The 25,538-nt window shown below is 37.2% G+C and overlaps 1 pseudogene; it reads right to left on the bottom strand.

Moving 5' to 3' along the window:
• Positions 1-4,633: 4,633 nt before the first annotated feature.
• On the bottom strand, positions 4,634-8,373 carry LOC132631140 (ABC transporter G family member 1-like; annotated as a pseudogene).
• Positions 8,374-25,538: the final 17,165 nt, after the last annotated feature.

The following is a 25,538-nucleotide window of genomic DNA, read 5'->3' as shown; positions in this document are numbered from 1 at the left end:
AAGTTAACTTATGATGAAATGCCCATTGCCATATTAGATAGGCAAGTACGGAGGCTTAGAAACAAAGAAGTGGCCTCAATTAAAGTGCTGTGGAGAAATAACAATCGAGAGGAAATGACATGGGAAGCGGAAGATAATATGCGCTCCAAATACCCACATTTATTTCGGACCTTGGAAGAGGTCCAAGGTGAGACGTCAAAATCATAAGGTATGCATGTTTTCCCTTTTATACATTCAAGTCGTGTATGGCAAAATTTCTAGTGTTGTTGTATTATTGCCCTATGAGGCATTGTTATTATGGGTTGTTGTGACAGGGTAGTAGTGCCACATTACAGAGGAAACTCTGGCGAAATTTTTATAGAATTCCCCAAGCCTTTAACATTCGAGCACGAATGTTCCTAAGGGGGGTAGAATGTTACACCTCGGAAAATTTCCTGTTGGTACGCAAGTAAATGAACTAATGATGTGTGCGAGGAGTGCGAGTGTATAATGTTTCATGGGAAATGTATGTAAAGGGATGTGGATGATTAGAATGAAAAGTCGAGAAATGAGAAAAATTGAAAGTTGGCAAAACTGCCCAGTGGTCGTATAGTGCAAAATACGGACCGTAAAGTGCAATACGGTCCGTAAACTTGACGTCGTAAACTGGCATGTCCAACTTCAACTTTCTGCCAGCTGAGGAAATGGCTAAAATACGACCTGGTGGACGGACCGTAAAGTGATTTACGGCCCGTAAACCATGGTCGTAAATCACCATGCATGCAGGCCAAAGTTTCTGGTTCTGCTTAAGCTTAAAAACGACCACGAGGGACGGTCCGTAAACTGAAATACGGACCGTAAACCTCCATGGACGACCACTGTTCACCCAGCACAGATTTTTCAATTCATTAAATATGAGGATCAAGACTTGTCTTATTTCATTTACAACATTACACCATTTCTCTCTAGAACTTCTCTCTACATTTATTATATGAGTTTCCAAGGATTATAAGTCATCCATAACATTAAGACAAGTGAATCAAGGATAAGGGAGTCATCAAGGATCATCCAAGTCAAGAAATCCAAATGGAGAAAAACTAGGGTTTTGCTCAAAGAAGAGTATTATCAACCAAAGCTTGTTCCTACAACTTCTAAGGTAAGATTCATGATTTTTACAAGATGTTTAAGTTATTGAAGAATTAAAATACATGGATTGTAGAAAATGTGGTCAACTAGGTCATGAATGATGAATAGTGACATTTTGAGAAATAGTTTGAATTGAGTTATGAATGTGATTGTGTTGTGATATGAATGTGTTATAAATGGTATTAAGATCATGAACTAAACACTTTAGACGAATGGACGAAGATGGGTGTTATAATCATGAATGTGGGTGAATTAGAGGCAAATTGAGGAATCTAGATAATGTGGTTAATGTGAATGACTAATGGCCATTGTTATGACATTAATGAAGGTATAAACGCTAGCATTGGAAGGGAATGTGCAAGTGTAGAATAGTTCGACGGAAAGGTATGTAAGGCTAACCCTTCTTTCATAAGGCATGGTTCTTGGCCAAATTCCTAAATTCCTGGTTATGAGTATGTTGTCTCCAGATGGTTGGCATTCCGAGCTCATAAGCTCACTACCCTTGATATGTACTATGATTATACTATGTTCCTCGCTTGACGAGTAAGTCCATAATGTAGATGTAACGATAGTGATGAGGATAGAAATGATGATGAGAGTAAAATGAGATTAAAGATGCTTACGAGCTATGATATATGTGCCTATGAAGGGCTATAATGATACCCCGAGCTTATAACGCCGGGTAGGATATATATGTATATGATTATGTATAAAGTATCTATACGATTACGTAACGCGCGCACACCTCTGCAGAGGGTACGGATAACCCTGATGCCTTGGTAGGGCCAGGTATGTATGACCTTGAGCATTGGTTGGCCAAGTATGTATAAGACACCGATCCCATGAGGTCGGGTATGCTATGTAAATGCTATGTATATGAAATGATATATAATATGAATATGAATGTGAAAAGACTATGTATAGGAATACGAATAAGGACATGTATACGAATATGAGCACAAGTATGGTACGAGTATTATTATGGGATACGAACGACGGTGTATGCAAGTAAGCGACATGATGATGATATTACTGTCTCCCCTCCTATGCTATCTTCATATGATATCTATTATGCTTCTATATTGATGTTGATCATGCTTTACATACTCAGTACATTCTTCGTACTGACGTCCTTTTGTTTGTGGACGCTACGTCATGCCCGCAGGTGCCTAGGGAGATAGATTTGATCCTTAGCTGCTTATTCGGAGATTTCATAGAGAGGTTCATTTCCTTCGGAGCCATATCTTTTGGGTACTCAATCTTTTGTGTATATAATTATGGGCATAGCGGGGTCCTGTCTCGCTAATGTGATATGTTATACTCTTAGAGGCTCGTAGACATGTGTGTGTGTGGGTAGATGTGTTTGGCCTTATCGGCCTATGTTTTGTATATCATTCTGTCGGCCACGTTGGCCCATGTATATTGATGTGGCATGAATGCCTATGATGATATAAACGTGCGGTTGTCCATATGGGACTAGTTGACGAATGAATGGAAATGCATGTATGATTATGTGGATCACCTAGATGTAAGTATAAGAGTAAGCTAAGAGGGTGCTCGGGTGGGGTAGCACCGGGTGCTCGTCGCGGCCCCGAGTCGGGTCGTGACAGTTTGATTCTTTTATGTTGGGTCATGGTTATTCGAGGAACATGTATGATAGTTGTGTTTACTTCTGGAAGTTAAATGATGGTTCATTTGTTTACTTATTGTTATATGTTGATGACATGCTCATTGCTGCTAAGGATTTCACAGAAATTCACAATTTGAAAAGTCAGCTGAAAAGTGAATTTGAAATGAAAGATTTGGGAGCAGCTAAGAAAATCCTTGGCATGGAGATCAAAAGAGATCGAGGAGCCAACCGGCTATTCCTGACCCAAAAGAAGTACTTGGAGAAAGTCTTGGAGAGGTTTGGCATGAAAGATGCTAAACCAGTGAGTACTCCTCTTGCTGCTCATTTTAAGTTATTAGCTACTCAATCACAGCAGTCAGAGGAAGAAGAAAGGTACATGGCACAAGTACCATATTCTAGTGCAGTCGGCAGTATTATGTATGTAATGGTGTGTACAAATCCAAACATTTCACAAGCTGTAAGTGTGGTAAGCCGGTATATGGCTTGCCTGGATAAATCACATTGGTAGGCTATGAAATGGATTCTCAGATACTTGTGAGGTACTTTAAACGCATGTTTGGAGTTTGGGATAAATACTAACTCTTTGGTTGGTTTTGTAGACTCAGATTATGCAGGTGATCTTGATAAAAGAATATCCCTACCAGGTTATGTATTTTGCATTAGTAGTTGCGCTATTAGTTGGAAAGCTACATTACAACATGTAGTAGCCTTATCTACTACTGAAGCAGAATATATAGCAGTGATTGAAGCAATCAAAGAAGCCTTATGGTTGAAGGGTCTATCTGGTGAACTCAGCTTATACCAAGGTGGCATTACCATTTTCTGTGATAGTCAAAGTGCCATTCACTTGACTAAAATCAGATGTATCATGAGAGGACGAAGCATAAAGATATCAAGTATCACTTCATTCGGGAAACTATTGCTGAAGGAAAGGCCTCTGTTCAAAAGATTAACACCAAAGACAACCCTGCCGACATGTTCACAAAGTCTCTTCCAGTTGGCAAGTTCAAGCTCTGCTTGAACTTGATTGGCATTCATATAGAATGATTTAGCCCATATGGGCTTTTGCGGAGAGGGTGGAGCAAAATTACTGTATCACTCAAAATTAGGCCAAGGTGGAGATTTGTAATGTGGCCTTATTTTGATTATTCTCATATAAAATATTATGCTTGGAGCCAAAGTTTTCTTTATGTGGATGAGAAATGTTTGATCATTTCTCATTTTCTTTTTCCACAATTTGGAGGCCAAGTTTGGCCCCTATAAAAGGAAGGCATTTCTCTCCATTTGAAGACACACCAAAACAATTCAAGAGCTTCTCATCTCTTAGCTTTGTCTTCTTCTTCCTCCCTTTTATTTAGAGTATTATTGTAAGAGAGTTATGTGTTGAGAAACACTTGTGTGAACCCTTCTTTAGAGTGATTTTGTGAGGTTGTTCTCTTGGGATACTTTTGGGGTAATTAGAGTGTTTACTCTAATTCTGTACTCTCTATTGTGCTCTTGTTGATATAGTGAAATTGCTCCTCTCCGCTTGTGGATGTAGGTCACACTGACTGAACCATGTTAAATTTATGCCTCATTTATTTTATTTACTTGTCGTTGTTATCAACTAACTATTGTCTTTGTTATTGTCATTATAATGTTGTTTGGCTAAATTTCTCATTACCCGGGTTACCGATCCCAACATAAAACACTTATTCAACTCCCCTCACCCTTGAAAAAACATCTTATGTAACAACATCATCATAAGTTTATAATCAGTAGAACTACAGGCTTGAGTGTTGGGGTATTATAGTTAATTAAGCATAACTGACGAGTTCAGGAGAATCATGTAACTACAATTACCACTGTTTTACAGTAGGGAAAAGAAACACAATCATATTTCGTGTGAACCCTTTCATTTGATACTTTTGTATCATAGAGAGATTAAAAATGTTTCAAGAAGTATAACTAAAAACATTAAATCGCGACGAACAAACTATATCTTATACAAAGTTGGTGGAAATTTCTCTAGATGAAGCGAGTCCATGGCGAGGTGAGTACTTGGCCACGATTTGTATACTTCGGTTTGACAGATTTGAAATGGATCCTTTCACTAGATGAACACCCTTTTCATTTGTCTTGATAATCAGGCAGAACATCAAACGACACAAAATTAACGTTCCAACCAGAATAGCAAGATCTACCCACTTTGAGTATTCCATTTCTACTTGCCATCTATATCTCAAGACGTCTTCTCCACTAATTGTCTGATTGTTTCCATTAGGATGATCGGCAAAATGTAACCCTTCACATTCGTTCTTAAACATACCTTGATAAGCATACTTTTGGAAGGAAATGTAGTACAATGGGTACTTCCAAATAAGTTTAGGCAATTCATTAGGTAATTGGAAAAACCCACCGCTTATTATCATCAGTCCTTCTATTGCTGCACCTATTACAATTCCCATAAGGAAATTAGGTACGATAACTGAAACTTTCATCATTAGGCTTTCAACTATCATACAAGTGAAAAGGGCCAGAGTAAAGTAGATGAAATGACCAAATCCATTTTGAAATCCAGCAAGGAAATAGGCAATGGCACCTGGAACCAATGAAATCAGTGGCAAGTACGGTATAGAAGAAGGTGTGTTGCTTATTACGAAAGCTACATATCCATAGTGCCCGTTCAAGTTTTCTCGTTGAAATACCTGCATTTTTTCTCGAAGTAGTTAAATTAATTAGTCGTGTTAGAAGATAAAATATAGAATTCGTTAGTTATGTCGGATAAAAAAAAGATATACCTTCATGTCCTCCACAAATGAAGGGAATCCACCAATTGCCATAAATGTCATAAATGAAACAACAAAAGCCACCATCATGCCTCTTTCCTGGAAAATCAATATTCAGAACCGAGTTCTGATTCGTTAAATTGTGTGCCCGTCAAGATATACTGAAATACTTACAGAATTAGGAAATTTCTAAAATTTTCTGCTCATTCCATATCCCTATTGTTTATACCTCGATCGAGTAACTGCTTGAACCAACATCATAGTAGATGGAGCCCAGAGCTAAAGAAAGGGCAATATACATAGCGAATCGCATCCAATAGTAGCCAAGATCGCGGAACATGTTCTTAGATGACCTCTGCGTCAAAACAAGGCTTTGCGTGGTAAAATTTGCATGGCTTCTTTTTTCCAATATTTCACCACCCACAAAATGCATAAAGGTTGTTAGAGCGATTCTTTCTCATCACCTTGTAACCCCTCCTCCTTCCTTTCCATTTTGGGGGTTGCTGCTTACCTGTTGACATATTTGTAAAACCTGGTTCTGAATTTTATGATATCTCTCAGATGATTTATATGAATTTATTAGAAGATCTACCACTTCTTCTGTCGGTTTTCTTCCAGCTGAACCAAGTTTGATATCCTATTAATCAGGCAATTAGACATTTAGTAAAATGCAAACTTTGGCCAAAGGAAACTATGGATACTATTTACAAGGCTTACCTCATCGAAATCTTTGTTTGTTGTTTTGAGAAAATGATCAGACGGGGTCTGAAGACTTGGGCAAGGGAACCCATTTGTCCCGAAAAACTATCATAATAAAAGAACAGATTATAAACAGAGCAAACTGATGAATTTTTTTATACTATATATACTTGCATTATGGTTGTGTTTGGTATGACGGAAAATGGTTTTTCAAGAAAATATTTTCTCGGAAAATAAGTGAAATGCAGGGTAAGGCTGCGTACAATAAACCCTTATGGTCAGGCCCTTCCCCGAATCCCGCGCATAGCGAGAGCTTAGTGCTCGAGTTGCCCTTTTATTTTCCTTGTGTGTGGTATGCGAGTACGAAAATGTCATTTTAAAAGCATTTGCATATATTCAAAGAAAAACATTATAAGTTTTTCTTTGAATTCAGATACAACTTCTGGTGGTGGGGGTAGGGGGTGGGAGGCAGTGTAGGTAGGGGTAGCTGGGAGCAGGGGTTGGGGTTGGGGTAGGCAGTGTAGGTAGGGGTAGCTGGGAGCATGCGTCCGTGTGTTTTTTTGTTGATCTGGAAAATGTGTTCACTTAAATTTTTAAGAAAAACATTTTTCAAAATATTTAATAAAACCAAACTAGAGAAAATAAAAAAATATTTTCCGGAAAACATTTTCCGTCATACCAAACACACCCTATAAGTTGACAAGTTGATGATTTAGTAGTATGTTTACCTCAATTGCTGCACTAGCAGGTCCAAAATACACTGTTTTTCCTGAAGACATGAGGCATAGACTATGGAAGAGATTTAAAACTTCAGCACTAGGCTGATGAATAGATGTAATAATGGTTCTTCCAAATCTTTGGCGTGAAATTCCGCTCATCACATAATACGATGCAGCACTGTCGAGGCCACTGGTTGGTTCATCCAGGAAGAGAAGTTTTGGTCGCGTTAGAATCTCCATGCAAATACTAAGTCTCCTCTTTTCTCCTCCACTTATTCCTTTGGTGCCAAATCCTCCAATTCTTGTGTCCATTGCATCTTGCAACCCCATCTCTTTTATAGTCTGCTCTGCTATTTGTAATTTCTCTGTTTTTTGTCATGGAATCTGGAAGTTGGATTTGTGCGGAGTAGTAAACAGCTTCCTTAACAGTTAGTGTTGCCATCAACGTTTCATCTTGAGTCACGTATGCCTGATTTCACGTATAACAGTTAGTGTTGCGATCAATACTTCCTAGTTTTGCGATGAAGTAAGCAAACCTAATAAAGGTAGTAATTCTTACAGATGTTCCATAAGCTAGGTTTTGTTTGTGACCATTGATCAGAATCTCCCCGCTGTGTTTCATACTGAAATCCAAATGCCCTAATCAAAAGCGGGCATCAGGTGAGTCGTATTTCGAAAAACAACTAGCTTATGAGCCGCAACAACAACAAACCCAGTGTAATCTCATAGGTGGGGTTTGGGGTGGGTAGGTAGAATATACGCAAACCTTACCCCTACCTTAAAGGTAGAGAGGATGTTTCCAATAATCCTCGGCTCAAAGAACGATGAAAAAGAGGCAGTAGCAACAAGCAGAAACAACAATAAGATAATCAAATAATTGAGGCTAAAGAAACAACAGATAGTAACAGAAATCTAAAAAGACGGAAAAACACTATAATAAAATACTACGTAACACTGTGAGAAAGTAAAAGAGATACGTCCGACTATTATATGAGCATTAATATAATATACATATATCGCCCTCTTAGCTTTTGCTGTTATTTTTGGCACCATTTTATGCATGCATAGATATACTAATAGTAATATATTTACCTGCTAAAGCGTCGAGAAGTGTAGATTTGCCGCAGCCAGAAGGACCCATGACAGCCAGAAGCTCACTAGGTCGAGCATAGCCAGTAAGACCTTCCAGTATATTTTTGCAGCCACTTTTGCGCAGTGGAAACAGTAACCCATAAGTCATTCCAAGTCAAGAAAACACCTCCAGTACTGTTTGACCCCGTTTGTCCATGCTTTCCATCTCGAGGTTCCTGTAACTCCATAGATTTCGATTCCAAAATTACAGAAAAAAAAGGAAGGGAAAATCAAAATCAGAATCAAAAAGGCTTTTTCTTTATCTTGAAACAAAAAAGGCATGGAAGGTATATTTAAGGACGTTGGTGTGAGAAACTTCTTTAGTTGATTGGTGGTCTGTGCGTCCAACAACTAAATTAGCCCCCTCATCTGGTTGGTCAGCAATGGCATTAATTGGATATGTTGAAATTTTCAGCATACAATGCTTGTCTTATGCATGCAAATGGAAGAGTACTGTAGTAACTAAATTATGTGAGTAGGGTACCGCTCCTTCACTCTCAAACCAGATGCATTGTTGAAGATTGAAAAAGTCTCACATTAGTGGTTAATGAGATGGTGGTCTCCTCATATGAAGTTGGACAATTCTCCTCTCATGAACTAGATATTGAGGTTGAGTAGGCTCAAGATCTATTTCATATAATGGAATCAGAGCAGGACTCATCTCACCCAATGTTGAGCCCCCATATTAAATTCCCCACGCTCCAGATGTCCAACCCTAAGCGTAAGGCGTGGTGGTTAATGAAATGGATGATCTCCTTATATGGACTTGAACAATCCTCAATCTCTTCATGAACTAGCTTTTGGATTGAGTTAGATCCAGTAACTATTTCTTTACATGTATCAATTTTGAATTTTGTGGACCAAGAAATTTTGGCAAAGATCATTTACCCCGCGGGCCCTTTTTTTTTAAGCAACCACTAAGACATCTTAGTGGAGGGATATTTTATTAAATATAAAATAAAACAAAACAAACAAATAGAGTCAGGGGTCTAAGCCGACCAAAAAGCAGAACAAAAAAACATCACACAAATTAGGAAAGTTGAAGCCTAAGGGTTTTCTCCTCTTCCAATCCGCCGGATCTGGTCGGAAAATGACCAGAATTAGACTTCACCATAGCTCCGATACGAGCTTCTCTGCACTGGACGCACCTCAAGCTCTCACCAGGTGCCGTGAATCCATCGCCATGGAGTTGATTTCTCTGAGGAAACTCGATCTTGATCTATGACGTAAAGTTTCAACCCATCCCTTCAAAACTTACTTAATCCTGTGCTGATGTTGTTGAATAGAAGCTTCATTCCATGTATGTAGCATGTGACTCGTAGAGTATCTCTACAGTTGAAATCCGTAGCTCATATCAACCTCGTGGAACTGTGTGAATGTTGTTGCATATGGTGTAGTTGATTCTCTTGTCGGACATAGCTTGTAGTTCTCAACCTTTAGAACTAAGTGTAGATGACTGTAATTACTGAAAGGTCAAGAATTACCCCAAAATTACACGTCTTGATAATACCTCTATAAACCACTGAAAAAACTTGCTGCTGTGTTAATCCCCTATTGTCACTACTTCAATGGGCTGAGCCATAGGCTAATACCACCATTAGAAGTCTTAACAATATTGAATTAACACAGTTAACCTTAATAATCAGAAAAGCAGTGTTTTTGGCATTCTTAATTCTAAGATTAGGAATTTGGTGCTTGTCAAGGTTCAACAATCTCCTCCCTGCACTAGGCAGTCATGAGAAGTTATAAAATCTTGATGTACCTACAACAATAAAAGCAAGGTTAGTTAAAAAATCAGCTAGCGAATTTCCTTCCCGGAAGACATGTTGTATTATCACATTATTATGCTCCACCAAACTCTTTATTCTGTCAACTAATGTGATAATACACCATGGGTCCTCCCATCTTCCTTCCATTACATTCTTCATCATCATAGAATCAGTCTCCATAATCAAAGGATGCAATTCATTCTCCATACAATATAGTAGCTCCTCTAAAACCTCTCTTGCTTCTACCACCACATTAGTATTATGCCCAATACTTTGACACTGGGCATAAACTAAATCTCCATTCCAGTTTCTCAAACAAAATCCATAAGAGCTAGGGCCAGGATTCCCTCTCGATGCTCCATCAGAATTGCACTTAGACCACCTCTCCCAAGGTATTTTCCAGCAGACAATTTTGGTCATTAATAAGGGCTTGTATTCCTCCAAAAAAGCAATCAACTCTGGCCATAAAAAGGGGATATTTTTCAACCATGGATATCTATACTTTGCCAAGTAGTATAGATTATTATTAATCTCATGAATCACCCTTCTAAAACTAACATTTCCTCCATGTTTTATAGTATTCCTCCTCTTTCATAACTCCCAAGTAAGCATTGCTGGCACTGCATGAATAATAGGTTTGAACTTCTCAACACATTTTATTTTCCACCAATTCCTGAGCACCTGATGAATCTGGACCAGATTATGTGAATTCTAACAGCATCCTTAAATACCTTCCACACCCCTGTAGCAAAACTTCCTGTCAAAAATAAATGTTGCATAATTTCCTGTTGAGGAATATCACAACAGTAACATTTAGAAACAATAGGAATATGCATTCTCATTAACTTGTCATCTGTAGGAAGCTTAAATTTCCACAATCTCCATAGGAAAAAAAAAATTTAAATGGCACCCCTTTGATCCATATCTGTCTATAAACATCTTGTTTCTGCATGCGCCTCACAAGTTGCCATGCGCTATTAACAGTGAATTTTCATGTACTAGTTGGCATCCACCATGGTCTGTCCCATGTCCCTTGTAACTGCTCTATATGAATCTCAGCCTTAATATGCTCCACTATGTCTGTTAGGAAAGATTGCTGCAGTAGCTGATCTTTCCAACATCCGTCCTCTATTAAATCTGCTATATCCACTAATTCTTCATTAATAGGATATTCAATAGGCACAACATAGTGTAATGCTCCCAATTTGGTCCAGTTATCATACCACACATTAGTGGTACCTCCTTTAGTTTCCCACCAGATTTCATGTTCCACAACCTCCCTTATTTCCAACATTTTCTTCCATACTTGTGATCCCCTCTTCCATTGCACCGGTGTCGGAATTTGTTTATTACAATACTTGTTCCACATGTAAGTAGCCCACATAGTGCCTGTTGTTCTAAATTCCTACCACAATTTTGCAAACAAGGCATTAGAAACATCAGATAAAGACTTAAAGCCCAAACCTCCTTCTTGTGTTGGCAAGCAAACATCTTGCCATGCTGCCCTGTGTCTACATTTCCTTTCCTCTGTGTTACTCCAAAAATATTTAGCAAATATTTTATGAATTTCATTGAGGACAAATTTAGGAGGTGCCACCACTGATAGAAGATGAATAGGCATGCTTTGAAGCACACTTTTAATTAAAACAACCTTTCCTCCATAAGATAGCAATTTACCTTTCCAAGAATGGAGTTTACTCTTCACCTTCTTAATAAGCTCAGCATAAAATATCTTCTTTTTTCTGGCATGAGAGATAGGACACCCAAGATAAGTAAAAGGAAAATGTCCCTTTGCAAATCCTGTTATATCTCCTACTCTTTGTAACATTTCATTCCCAATCTTGCTATGCATAAAATAAGAGATTTTCCCCTTATTGATAAGCTGCCCAGATGTCTGCTCATACGCACTCAGCACTTGCATAATGCAATTCAGAGAGTAATCATCAGCTGAAGTAAATATAACAGTGTCATCTACATAAGCAAGATGATTCATAGGATAGGACCACTTTGGCATCCCATATCCAATGAATCTACTGTCACCAAAAAGAGAGTTCAAAGCCCTAGATAACACTTCTGTTGATAGGAGAAAGAGTGCGAGAGAAAGAGGGTCTCCCTGTTTAACACCTCTAGAAGATTTAAAGAAACCTGTAGCCTGCCCATTCAAAAGAATAGAATACCAATTGTTATCAACCAGCCTCCTAATCAAGTTTATAAAATGTTCTGCAAATCCCATTTTTCTGAGAACATGAAGTAAATACTTCCAAGAGACTCTAGCATAAGCCTTGGTCATATCCAATTTGATAACCACATTAGCAAGCTTTCCTCTAAGTCTAATATCTGAAACTATCTCCTGAGTAAGAAGAATGTTCTAGAAAATGCTCCTTCCTTTCACAAATCCTGATTGATTAGGAGAAATCAACCTTGGTATTAACCTTTCCAATCTCCCATGAAGCACCCTAGAAATCACTTTGTTAATGAAATTAGACAAACTAATTGATCTTAAATCGGAGAAGGATTGAACAAGGTACTTCTTAGGAATTAAGACCAAATTAGTGTGAGTTAAGGACTTGGGAAGAGCAGCTCCATAAAAAAAAGCTAGGACTATTGCATGGACATCATTTCCAACACTATCCCAACATTGCTGATAAAAAATCCCAGTAATTCCATCTGGACCACTAGCACTTTCTCCACTTAATGCAAAAACTGCTTCTTTAACTTCATCCTTGTCTGGATAAGCACACATGCCCATATTTTGTTCATGATCTACCATAGTAGGAACATGCTTCAGAATCTCAAAGTCAGTAGTATCTCCATCCTGAGTGAATTGATGCTGAAAAAAGTTTACCGCCTCTTGAGAAATTTGTGCCATTGTATCTAGCCAAGTGCCACTGCCATCTTGAATTCTGTTCAACTGCAAAGACTTCCTCCTTCCATTCACATAATTGTGAAAGAAGCTAGTATTCCTATCTCCCTCTACATACCATGTAACCCCTGCTTTTTGTCTCCAATATTATTCTTCAATGTGTAAGTATTTCTTCAATCAACTTGTGCTTTCTCAAGAACAATTCTGTTGACAATGCTTGGCTCTTCCTCCAATAATGCTTCTTTCACCTTCACCACCTCTTCCCTAATGGAAAGTTGTTTAAAAATATCCCCATATGTTTCTTTACTCCATGCTGACAAGGCCCTCTTCAAATTTTTCAATTTCTGCTTGAAGACCAGATATGGAGTAGCCACAAATTTAGTTCTCCAGTGTTGAGAAACTAGATCTTTGAATGATTCATGTTGAACCCAGAAATTCAAAAATCTAAAAGGTTTAATAACATTGGTAACTTCTTCTCCACAAGACATAAGTAGTGGGGCATGATCTGATCCTGTTCTAATCAGATGCTCAATTTCAATTTGCGGAAACAGCTCCTGCAAATAATTGTTAACCAGGATCCTGTCTAGCCTTTTGAAAATATAGTCTTCTGCTGATCTTCCATTCCACCAAGTAAACAAGCTTCCTTTGAATCCCATATCTAGTAAACCACAAGAGTTTATGCAAAAGGCAAAACCCTCACATTCGTCTAATGTGACAGGTAATCCACCCAATTTTTCCTCATCAGTTAAAATACATTAAAGCCCCCTCCAACCATCCATGGTAGGTTCATGCTATCTGTTATCTGATAAATATTATCCCATAAGGCCAGCCTCTCATTTCCATCACATTTAGCATAGACAAAGGAAGCCAAGAAGTCCTTCCATATGCCTTGATGCTGTAATTTCAGAGTAAGTTGTTGTTCTGTATCCAACACTATCTCCCATTGCATCTCAGAATCAAGAAATACCCATATCTTTCCATTAGTGTTTTTGATAAAGCAGCCTCCATACCCAATCTTCTTTTATATTTTTGAAGATGCCTACAATTCTGAAATGGTTCCATTAAAGCAATTATGAAGCATTTGTATTGTCTTTGCATGTTGATTAGTCTCTGAAAAGCCTGTTGAGTATTAACATACCTGATATTCCATATGAGAGCCTTAATCATCATTTATTTTTGGATGAAGCAGTCCTCTTTGGCTTAGACCTCTTGGTCTGTTGAATCTCTGTGTGCTTGGCCTTCTTTCCACTCTTTGCTATATCCTTTGGTGAAACATCCATCTCTAACTGCTTTTTTAATATTTTGTGATCTGTCCTCCATACCTCTATCTTCTTCTATATGCTGAGATTCCTCCAATGATCGTTGTATTTCAGTTTCTGTCACCTTATGTGCAACAATATCCTGAAGGATGTCATTTGATTTTGGAGTTGATGTTTTGATTACTAGCTGCTTACCTTCTGCCCCTTTGCTATCTCTCTTGCAGGTTGTTGTTCAGCTGATTCTCCAATTGGTAGTAATACTTCTACTGGTTCAACATTTGTGATGATCACCTGACCAACTGTAATCTGCATGTTTTGCTCACTGTCTACTTCTTCCTTTGCAGGGGCCTGTTTAGCTGATATTATGGAATTCCCAAGGTTCTCTATTAAATCAGTACTATCTGCAACCACTTCCATGGTATGTTTCTCTCCCTGGTGGTCACATATTTCAATAGTGTTCTGTTGAATTTCCTTAGAGTCATACTCTATCTGCAACACATCAACCATAACTTCTTCTTCTTAAATATCTGGTGGTTTTTGTGCCCCCATCAAATTGTCTCCCTCTTGTATTTTCTTGTTTTCATTCTCTCCTGATTGCACTCCTTCCTGCCTCCTTCTCATATTTTTGTTCTGCTGGAATTTTTGGAACACTGTCGACCTCATTATCCCCATATGTTGATGAAGATGAATTAACCTCTTGATAGGAATCACCCTCCTCTTCTTCTAATCCAGCTATGTCCTCTACTTTATCTCCCCATTTACACTTAGTATCTCCTGCATCTGTTAGTAATTCACTTCGTTTTTCATAGTTGCTCTTCATTTCCCCTTCTTCATTGAGAACCATTCCAAATTTGGCTTCTACCCAAGATTTCACACCCTTTTTCTCTCATCCTGCATTCTTCTTCTCAGACCCTGCCTTCATATTATCCTTGCCTTCTCCATATGTATTTAGACTTCCTGTTGTTTGCATTTCTTTGTTGATGTCTCCAGAATTCACCCCTGTATTATCATCTTTCCCTTCTTCTGTTAGTACATCAAACTTGTTATGAGTTTGTACCTTAACATTTGTGTCCCCTTCTGTTCCTTGTCTAACTATCTCCTTTCCTGTATTTTTCTCAGTACCATTCTGCTTGTTCTCCTTCTTAGGATTCCATCTCTGTAAATTTCCAACTATCTTACCACTAGTCAACTTCTTGGGGTACCTATGATAATTTCTATAACTGTATCCTCCTTTTCTTTCCTTACCTTTAGAGTCAAGGTTCCTCATGTCATCATTCCCTTGCTTTAAATTTTGTTTTCCCTCTTGAACTCATTTATCATTGTTATTGATGGTTTCCTCTTCTGTAGGTATTAATTCAGGATTCAGCACCCTGCACTCCTCCTCATTGTGCCCCTGAAGTTTGCACTCAAAGCAATATTTGGGGAGATAGTCATATCTTATTTCAACTATTACTGTCCTCTCAGCCCCAGTTTCCTCATCTATTATATCCATTTGAATAGATTTTGGTAAATCTAACTTGTGATCCACCAACACCTTAACCCTAGCACAACTTGGACGGGTTTTGTTTATTGTTGCCTGATCTAGATGTAATGGTTTTCCAACTGCTGAAGCCAAAGAAAATAAAGACTCTTTAACAAAATATGTAGGTAATAGATTTGGAAATGAGATCCATGCCATGACTTTTGTAGTTTCCTCCTCTAAATTGAATTTGGGATCATAGATCAAAGGTCGCATTTGATAGTAATATCCATCCTTGGAATTTAGCTAATACGATCCTTTGGATGTAAGGTTCACATAGTCCTCCATTAAAGACAACCGAATTAGCACATGTCTATGCCTAAAGACCCCAACCCTACATTCTCCTTTCATCCCACATTGCTGGTATGATAGTCCTTAGTTCTTCAATATCTGGCCATCCGTATGAAAATTTTCCTACTACTGCATATTGTAACTTTTCAATAATGTTCATTCTAGCAACTTCATTCTCAGTCCACTGAATTCTAGGAACTCCATTAATAAAAGTAATAGGTTTCATAGGAATAGGGTCAACATTGATATTAGTTTGCAGAAGATCTCTCAATAGAACGGGCTTTGGGTTATTTTCATTTTTTTCAATCACTTGAATTAAATTGCTCAATGGTGGGAACTCAGTATTGGAAGTGTTTAAATGCTGATCAGTCTCCGGAGGAGGCCGGCCATAGTGGCCATAGTCAATGGTGGCAATCTAGGTTTAGGGTATTAGGTGCATGAGAGCCTTCTGGATCATTAAATTTAATGTATGTCCATAAATAAGTTCCAAGAAATATTTAAATTTTTCCCCCGCGGGCCCTTAGTGTGTCCTTCTGACGCGAATTTGGATCAGTGCTTCAGATTTACTACTAAATGTTGAGCATTAAAAAAAAAAAAAAAGGAATGAAAGAACTTGAATCCTTATAACCGACATTTTTGCCTCCTTTTTCGTCTCTTTCATTCGACTCAGTGAGATAATTTTATGATATCTTTTCGTCTTGAAATCAAATGTTCTAATTCTACCTTAGATGATGTTTACAGAAGTAAAATACTACTAGTTATTTAGAATTTAAAGATGAGAGCATGCCTGTTCATCTTATTCTTTAAAAAAATTACAATAAAAGTTACTGTACTACTATTTATATGTAAAAAAAAAACATTCTTTTCTAGAAAATACACATTATTTTGGCAAAAATAAGTGAGAGTAATTGAAAGTTCAATTTGGAAATGAGGGTAACGTTATGATGACTAATTTGTAGAGGTCCCTCGTTATTATGATTTAAAGGTCCCTCAAATTTGTAAATTGTTTATAGCTAAACCTAGTAATGAACGACATAAATGGTCCCTTAACTATGAGGGTAGGTTCAAAATAGTCTCTTAACTATGCAATTAACAGTTTTGCTCCTTTAAGTTTGCCACAAGTTAACAAAAATGGTCCCTTAACTGTGATGATAGGTTAAAAATAGCCCCTTAAGTATACACTGAACAGTTTTGGTCCTTTAAGTTCGTGAAAAGCTAACACTTTTAGTCTCTGGCAAAATATTCATCGAACTCTGTTGTTAAATTTGACGAGAACTATTGAAAAAAAGGGAAATTAACGAGAACTCACATTTAGAAGTACATATTACTAAAGAAAAGACTTAGTACCTCGGGATAAAATCGATAGACATTTGTCGGTTATAGGAAACAAACCGAGAAAAAACTTACCAAAATTGATAATGTAAGAAAATAGTGTCTTGGATCACAAAAACTGACAGACTTTGTCGGTTAAATTCTAGGGAGTCCATAGGCTAAGTAAAATGCATCAGACTTTAAAAATAAATTAGAAATAACATAAATTACAACAATTGTCACTATGAAAACAAGCAAAAAACCAATGGATGAAAACCAACAGATAAAATCGATGGACATTATCAGAAAGCCAATTAGTTTTTAAAATTTTAATTTTAATTTTTTTACCAAAAACGACGTCTGTCAGTTATTTCGGGCGAAATTGCGATGATTTCTTTTTTAAAAAAAGATTCACTACAATGGAATTATTTATTGTTATACCGGATTTTTAATTAATACTGAGTCTATTGTATCTTACCTAACCGATCAAATCCCTCGGTTTTAACTTGCAGAGTCCGTCGGTTTCGTGTTCCGAGGCACTACTTTATGACATTATCAAGTTTGTTGGTTTTTTCTCGATTTTTTCTTTATAACCGACGGATGTCCGTCGGTTTTGTCCTGATGTATTTAACCTTCATTTTAGTAATATGTACCTTTAAATGTGAGTTCTCGTTGATTTTCCTAATTTTTCATAGTTCTCGTTAAATCTAACAGACAGAGTTCGATGAATATTTTGCCAGAGACTAAAAGTGTCAACTATTGGCGAACTTAAAGGACCAAAAATGTTAAGTGCATACATAAGGACCATTTTTGTTAACTTATGGCAAACTTAAAAGACCAGAACGGTTATTTGCATAGTTAAGAGACTATTTTGAACCTATCCTAATAGTTAAGGGGCCATTTATGTCGTTTTCTCTAACGAAACTCCTGTAACAATACCATTAATGTAAACATTATGATTTGATTGATTTATCCTTTCTGATATACGTGGGACAATGATTAACTATCACATCCTTAAAGATGAAGTCCTTACAAAATAGGACAGAGTTGGCTAACTGGTGCAATATAATTACTTCAAGGAGTTACTATTGCATATGGAAAGGGCTTAAATATGTCATCGAACTATCAAAATTGGCTCATTTACGCAATTCGTCAATAGTTTGTTTCATTTATGCTATCACTGTTACCAAAATGGCTCATCCATGCCATTTTTCATTAACGCTGATTTTACAATACCATATATGACAAGTGACCTCCAATTAGAGGACCACGTCGTTTAATTAAACCGGCACAAATTAAGTCCTAAATAAAACTAAAACCCTACCCATAAATTTGTGTTGGTTTAATTAAATGACGTGGACCTCTAATTGGAGGCCAAGTGTCATATCAGGTATTGTAAAATTGGCATTAATGAAAAATGGCATGGATGAGCCATTTTAGTAAAACGATGGCATAAATGAGCCAAATTATCGACGAATGGCATAAATGAATCATTTCTGATAGTTCAATGACATATTTGAGTCTTTTCTGTATTATATATTACAAAGGTCGTTTTTAATTCCCACACAGGTCAAGTAAGCTTTTCAACTCTCTTTTGACTAGATATAAATTTGAGGGTACAGTCTCTTACCATATATAATAAGAGTCCGCAACTTAAATGACCCGAAAAGTGGGTTTGTGGACCAAAATAACCTATTAAAAAAAGTTGTCAAATTACCTTTTGTGCACTAATTTAGAGTGAAAAAGAGGTTTAATAAAACGCCCCACCATCTTCTTTACCCGATTGGTCCCTCACCTCTTTTTTTTTCTTTTAAAAAAGACAACCATTAATGTCAATAACCCGAGGTCCCACATTCAAAAAACATCGTTTTCGTGTTATTTTTTAACCCGAAAGTCAATATTCTTGTATATTCAAGTCAAGGCACAAATTTCAAAGCTTGTATTTCAGAATAAAGTGGCGTAGAACTCGATTTCAAAAACTAAAAAATATATTATTATCCTAAGCATGATTAATGTTTAATAGTTGTGAATTTCGAGAAAAATATTATGCCAAAAAAAAAAAAAGCGCAGTAGGGGCTGTCCAGTGTGATCAGGCCCTTTTTTCATTTTTTTTTTTTCGTAATTGTTTGATCAACTAATTGTTAATTATTTGTTAATGATATGTTAATCTTTAATTATTTGTTAATAATTTGATTAGCTAATTGTTAATTATTTTATAATGATATGTTAATCGTTAATTTTTGTAATGATTTGTTAATTGTTTGATTATAGAAAAATATACTAATCTCCTAATAATATCTTTATTTGTTAATTTATTTATTCGTAATTTTTTTTAATCCATGCTAATTATTAATGTGCTAATTAGTTATCTAATTTTATGTGTTAATCTAATTTTATTTGCTAATTAGTTATCTAATTTTATGTGCTAATTAGTTATCTAATTTATCTGTTAATGTGCTAATTAGTGGTCTAATTAATTAGAAATATTTAAACGTTAATATCCTTAGTATTATATTTGTTAGTTAATCCTTAGTTTAGGATTGAACTTCTTTAGTTTAAGATTAAAAATATCATTAACATAATATTAGTTAGTTAATTGTAGTTAGTATAATAATTAATGAACAATTATTAATTCACAAATTTAGATAGTTAATATAATTTTCCGTTAAAGGATTAGTTAGCTAGTATAATTTTTCGATAAAGGATTACATAATTAATATTACATGTTAATGATTAATTAAAAATTATTAATACATATACGATACCTCCATGGATCCCAATCCTCTTAATCCGAAGCCCTTCTATGCATCAGTACTTTATCTACAGGGTCATCATAGGTCCCAGCTATTATGGGATGGGGAGATACATTCTAGTACGTTGTTCCACCCCCGTAGCATAGAACATGCGTGGGATCTTATGGGGGATCGGGCCCCAAATCGTCTCATATTAGACATACTTTATCAGGACGGTATCTAACATTGCGTCGCTGCTGGTCGGGTATAGCATGATAAGGCTCTTATGACAGCCATGAGTGAGCGATGGCAACCGGAGACCCATACATTTTGTCTCCGTACTAGTGAGGCCACTATCACGCTTGAGGATGTGGAGGTCATATATGGTATATGGGTTGATGGATGCCCATTTGTATTAAGGAGCCTCAGCAACCCAGATGGTATCAGCAGGAGTTGACTAGGCTCACTGATTTCGTGCTGGAGGAGCGTGATTTCAATGGACAGACTCGGGTGACGTTGGTTTCCTTCTGTACTCACTTGCGCCTCATAGGCATCCAGCATCCTATTACAGAGGACATACCTCAGGTAAAGGTCGATCGTCGTGCTCGTCTATACTTACTCATCATATTCGGAGGCATCTTGTTCCCGAACACATCGGGTTCCCATGTGAGCTTACGGTATTTGCTATATATGGAGGATCTAGGCGAGTTGGGATGTTATAGTTGGAGAGTTGTTGTTCTAGCTTTCCTATATCGATCACTATGTCGAGCGTCTATGGGCCAGCGTGTGGAAGTCGGCGAATTTCACGCGCTTCTCTAGGTAATATATTTAAAAGTCTGTAATTTTATTACAAATATAGCTTTTTCAAATGACGACTAATAAAACATTTTTTTAATAACCCTTTCAGATATGAGTGTGGTCTAGGATGGGGCCTTTTCAGGCCGTAGCTGCGAACCCTCAGCCTGAATTCATTACTGAAGGCATGCCCTATGCGAAGAGATGGACGGAAGGCGTAATCCGAGATGTGGATACGCACCACAGGATTTTTCTGTTCAGGGATCAGCTAGATCGTATAATGGCGAACATGGTAGGTTATTATCTTTTTTTTTTTTTTTTACTATTTTTGTCCTGTATTGTTAACTATTTTTTTTATATATAGTTTTTTATATGGAGGCCGTATGATCAGATTTTGGATCAGTTGTCGGCATTTTGTAGGGTTGGTGAGCACATGTTAAGGTCGCGGTGTCCATTGATATACATGGATATCGTTGAGGATAATGCACACCACCGCGTCTTACGACAGTTCGGGCATGTACACCTGAGCCGACTGTTTGGGAGCACAACCACTATATGCGGGATGAGCGTGTGGTCATCGATGCTGCATTTCAAGCCTTTAGCAGGCGCAGCTCCATCGTTGGGACCACAGGATGGGGTCGCTAGCGGTGGTCGGACATACGACTCCGATCCTCGAGTACATGGAATGGTATCGACAGATCACACGCAACCTGATTGGCAACCCCGAGATGCTTCACGCAGAGCACCGAGGATATGCAGCATTCGCGGGATATTATGAGGCGTTAGTAAGTTTTCCCCACTTAAACTTAATTAATCGTCTTATACATTATGTTACAAATTTATTCAATCACTAATATTTGCCAACAAATGCAGCTACAGACCATACAAATGATGCGCTGGAAGAGCATGGGCCATATGCAATCCCCCAAGGCAGTAGGATAAGGAGCCCGGATTGTTTAGCTAACAGATATTGGTATGCAAAAATCACAAGAGCTCGGACGTGTCCATAAGCATGTTCCAGATATCTTATATCAGTCCCTGTAGCACGTGGTCGTGCTCGTGCTCGTGGAGGCGGTGAGGCTAGAAGTGGTGGGGTTAGAAGGGCTAGTGGCCGAAGGGGTAGGGACAGAGGGGGTGAGGCTAGAGGGGCTGGTAGCTGAGGTGGTAGGGACAAAAGGGGTACGGCTAGAGGGGCTGGTGGCCGAGGTGGAGACGGTGGAGGCCTCCATCTAGTAGATGAGCCTGACGAGCATGCTACCGTTCCTGCTCCAGCCCAGTAGCATCTATCGACTTTAAAGCGCCTATCGACTTCAGAACGCCTGTCGGCTTCTTATCGACCGTCGACACCTTTATATACGCCGACAGAGCTATTTTCATAGCACCTAGAGTGGCCATCATTAGAGACATACCATGCGCCGTCGCAAATTCGTCATCCACAGGGTGAGCGACCAGTTCGTGATCTGCAGGGTGGCAGGGAGCAGGAGTACGACTACACATTCCTGGACTTAGGTAGCTGGAGCCAAGATGTAAGTGTTTGAAATAATTATTTTAACATTAAAATACTTATACTAATTCTTAAATAATTTTCCATTTCTTAGGATCCAGCTCCGACACCATCTGCATCTCCGGATCCGAAGCCCGCTCAGGAGACCGCTAAGGAGCCAGCTCAGGAGCCCTCTCATCATCCATCTCAGCAGCCCGTCGACACACATGTTTGATTTTTTTACCAAAAGATAATGTATTAATTAAATCTAAATTATAATTAGGTTTTTAGTTGTCTATATGTTAATTTTTGTTTAGTTTAGAATAAATTTATTTCAGGTTCATTCTTCTGCGCCTGTGGACCCGTTTCTAGCTCCGGCACCATCTACATCTCTGGCTTCGGAGTCCGCTCAGGAGCCCTATCGGGAGACCGTTGAGAAGCCAGCTCAGAAGCCCTCTCATCATCCATCTCAGCAGCCCGTCGACATATAAGTTTGATTTTTTTACAAAAGACAATGTATTAATTAAATTTAAATTATAATTAGGTTTATCCTTTTAATTATTTATATGTTATTTCAGGTTTAGTTTAGAATTGTTTATATATTATTTCAGATTCATTTTTCTGTGCATGTGGACCCGTCTGAGATTGACCCATCTCCTGATGCTGATGAGATTCCGACCAAATAAATCCCAGACCAGCCCCACAAGAAGCATGTTACGCTCAAGGGCGCAAGGAAGGGAAGGAAGGATGATCATGACATAGAGCATCCTCTTATTAAAAGGAAGAAGGGAGATGGAGATAATGGTGAGGGTGGTGGGGGTGGTGGGGATCGCCTCAGGCCTAGGATTACTCTAAAGGCTCCCACATGTGGGACCTAAGGAAGAAGGGATGGAGATTGTGTACATGTAAATAAATTGTACATTTTATGTTAATATTATATTTTACTGGTATTATTTTATTAATGATAATTAGTCATCTTAGTCTTTATTATCGTTTATTAATAACTCATGTGACGTCCTAAATTAATTATGAAAAATGTCTCGACATATTCGAAATAAAGTAATGCCTTGACTAAATAATAAAACGCTTAAATCAAAACCTTATACAATAAAACACTTAAACCAAAAGATAACAAGTTTTCAAATAAACAAAACTTACTTCGGGGCTCTTTACAACCCCTAAAACGACGATCCAAACGTTTACGCATACTTGATGTATTAAGCCTACATTATTGTTCGCAGAAAAAGAAATCAAGTTCTATATAAAATATTGATATTCTGGCATTTTGAAACATGACTAATCTTTGGTCAAAGTATTGAAAAAAAACGTGAAATTTCAAAACTTTGAAATTACAGAAGTGTTGGGAAAATGAAAATAATATCTTTTGCGCACTAAATTAGTGTGTAATAGGACTTAACTGTGAAAGTTACAGTTAAGTCTTATTGCACACTAAATTAGTGCGCAAAAGGTACTTTGCTAACTTTTTTTTTATGGGTTATTTTAGTCCACAAACCCACTTTTTGGGTCATTTATTTTGCGAACTCTATCTAATAATCCCCAAAATACTTCAGTTTCTATATATCTATCTCTAAGTCTTAGGAGGAGAAAAATTAAAGTATAAACTAATTATATCCAAATGTCTCTTATTCTGTTGAAGTAAGGCAATTTTTCTATTCATAATCAGATACATTATCGAAATAAAAACTTATTTACACCGGTCATTGTAATTAATCCTAGCTACTTAAAGAAGTGAATGTAAGAAGAATAAGTATATAACATCATTCATTAAAATGAAGAATAATTTGTCCATTACCCAAATTCTAAACCATTTCCTTGTTGTGCCAATATTCTTTCTCTGCTCTGGTATCTCCAATTTAATGATGAGCATGCGTACCGCCAACCTACTTAATTAACGGGAGGCCCCAATTGACTGCAGCAAATAAATGAGGGACTGCCTAAATGGACCGTTTGAACATATATTTTCATTGACTTTTAGAAGTGGGCCTATCTTTTAAAGATTAGGTAAACTAGTAGGAGTAATATAATCGAAGTATACACTGTTTATACACTTCGGTTTCGGTTACTTATATATATATATATATATATATATATATATATATATATATATATATATATATATATATATATATATAAATAGTATAAAGTATACACTGTGTACATATTTTATAAACTAGATGATTGAATGGTATTTGACTGTAATTTTCCCATTAGATAATACGTTTATGAAGTTATTTCTACTGATCAGGACAACGTAGAGTTTTTGGCCATATACATCCTTAAAGTATGCCTCTAACTTAATTTACATCCTCAATTTATTTGTCTGAACAAAAACATCCTTAATGTTTTAAAACAATAAATAAATTTCATTCTTAAATTATATTAAGGATGTAATTTAAGTTGGAGGCATACTTTAAGGATATTTGTTTGCCATCATTATTCCTTTTTTCCAATCCAAGATTCTGTAGCTTCCTTCATCATCAGTATCTTTGTTTTTTCTTTAACACAATTATTACTTCTTGAACTCAATACAAATTCAAGAAAAAGCATGAGTTATCATTCTTTGAACTCCACATTAATGAAGAAAAGCATGAGAACCTATATCTATTACTAAGAATTTTAAGATTCAAATCAATGCTAGGATTTCAAAGCATGGAAAGCATTGTACTCATGAGTTGGCTAGATGATTCTTATTGACTTAAGGAAAGATTAAAAAAAAGACACATAAATGGTTACAGAGATCAGGCAGCAATTCTTAAGTTGTAGGAGTTATTGTTGGCATAAGCATGTGTGAGTTTTGATGATTGACAAATTAAATGAACAAGGTCTGTAGACATGTTTTGTTACACCTTGAAAAGTTTTTGCATCGTAAGTAAACTAACTTAAGCCTGGAGAGGTTATGGACCTCTTATAAGGTTAAGGAAGACTTGAAACAAGTGCTAAGCAAGTGTCTAAAGGTTTCGGAATCAAGCGAAATGAAGGAATTAATTTTGTTAAAACTTTGGGATAACTTGGCAGAATTCTGGACGAACTTTTTGGTCCAATTTATGGGAGTTGTATCTCCTAGAATATGAGGAGTTATGAAATGCATAACCTATGTAAATTAAAGTTCATTGAGTCTAATTTCCAATGCAACAAACCGTTTGTAAATACGACATCGGAGTAGGAAGTTATGGCCTTTTCAAGACAGACTGCCATAAGGCTTGCAAACCTACGCGATAGCGAGCCTTTATTTTGAGGCGGTGGCAACCGACCTTGTGACCTATATAAGCCTCCACCTCACACTTTTCGTCATTCTTATACAAATCCTAAGACCCCTAAAGACCCTAGAATCATCTCCCAAGATTCCTTATCATTAAAAACCAAGAAATCATAAGGTGGTTTTGTAATCTAGGCTCAGGGAGCTCGTGACAACATCATATTATC

Source organism: Lycium barbarum, chromosome 3 (genome assembly GCF_019175385.1).
Source record: "Lycium barbarum isolate Lr01 chromosome 3, ASM1917538v2, whole genome shotgun sequence".
Lineage (NCBI taxonomy): Eukaryota > Viridiplantae > Streptophyta > Magnoliopsida > Solanales > Solanaceae > Lycium > Lycium barbarum.
The sequence above is the reverse complement of the archived record's forward strand: the minus strand, read 5'-3'. Positions and strand labels throughout refer to the sequence as shown.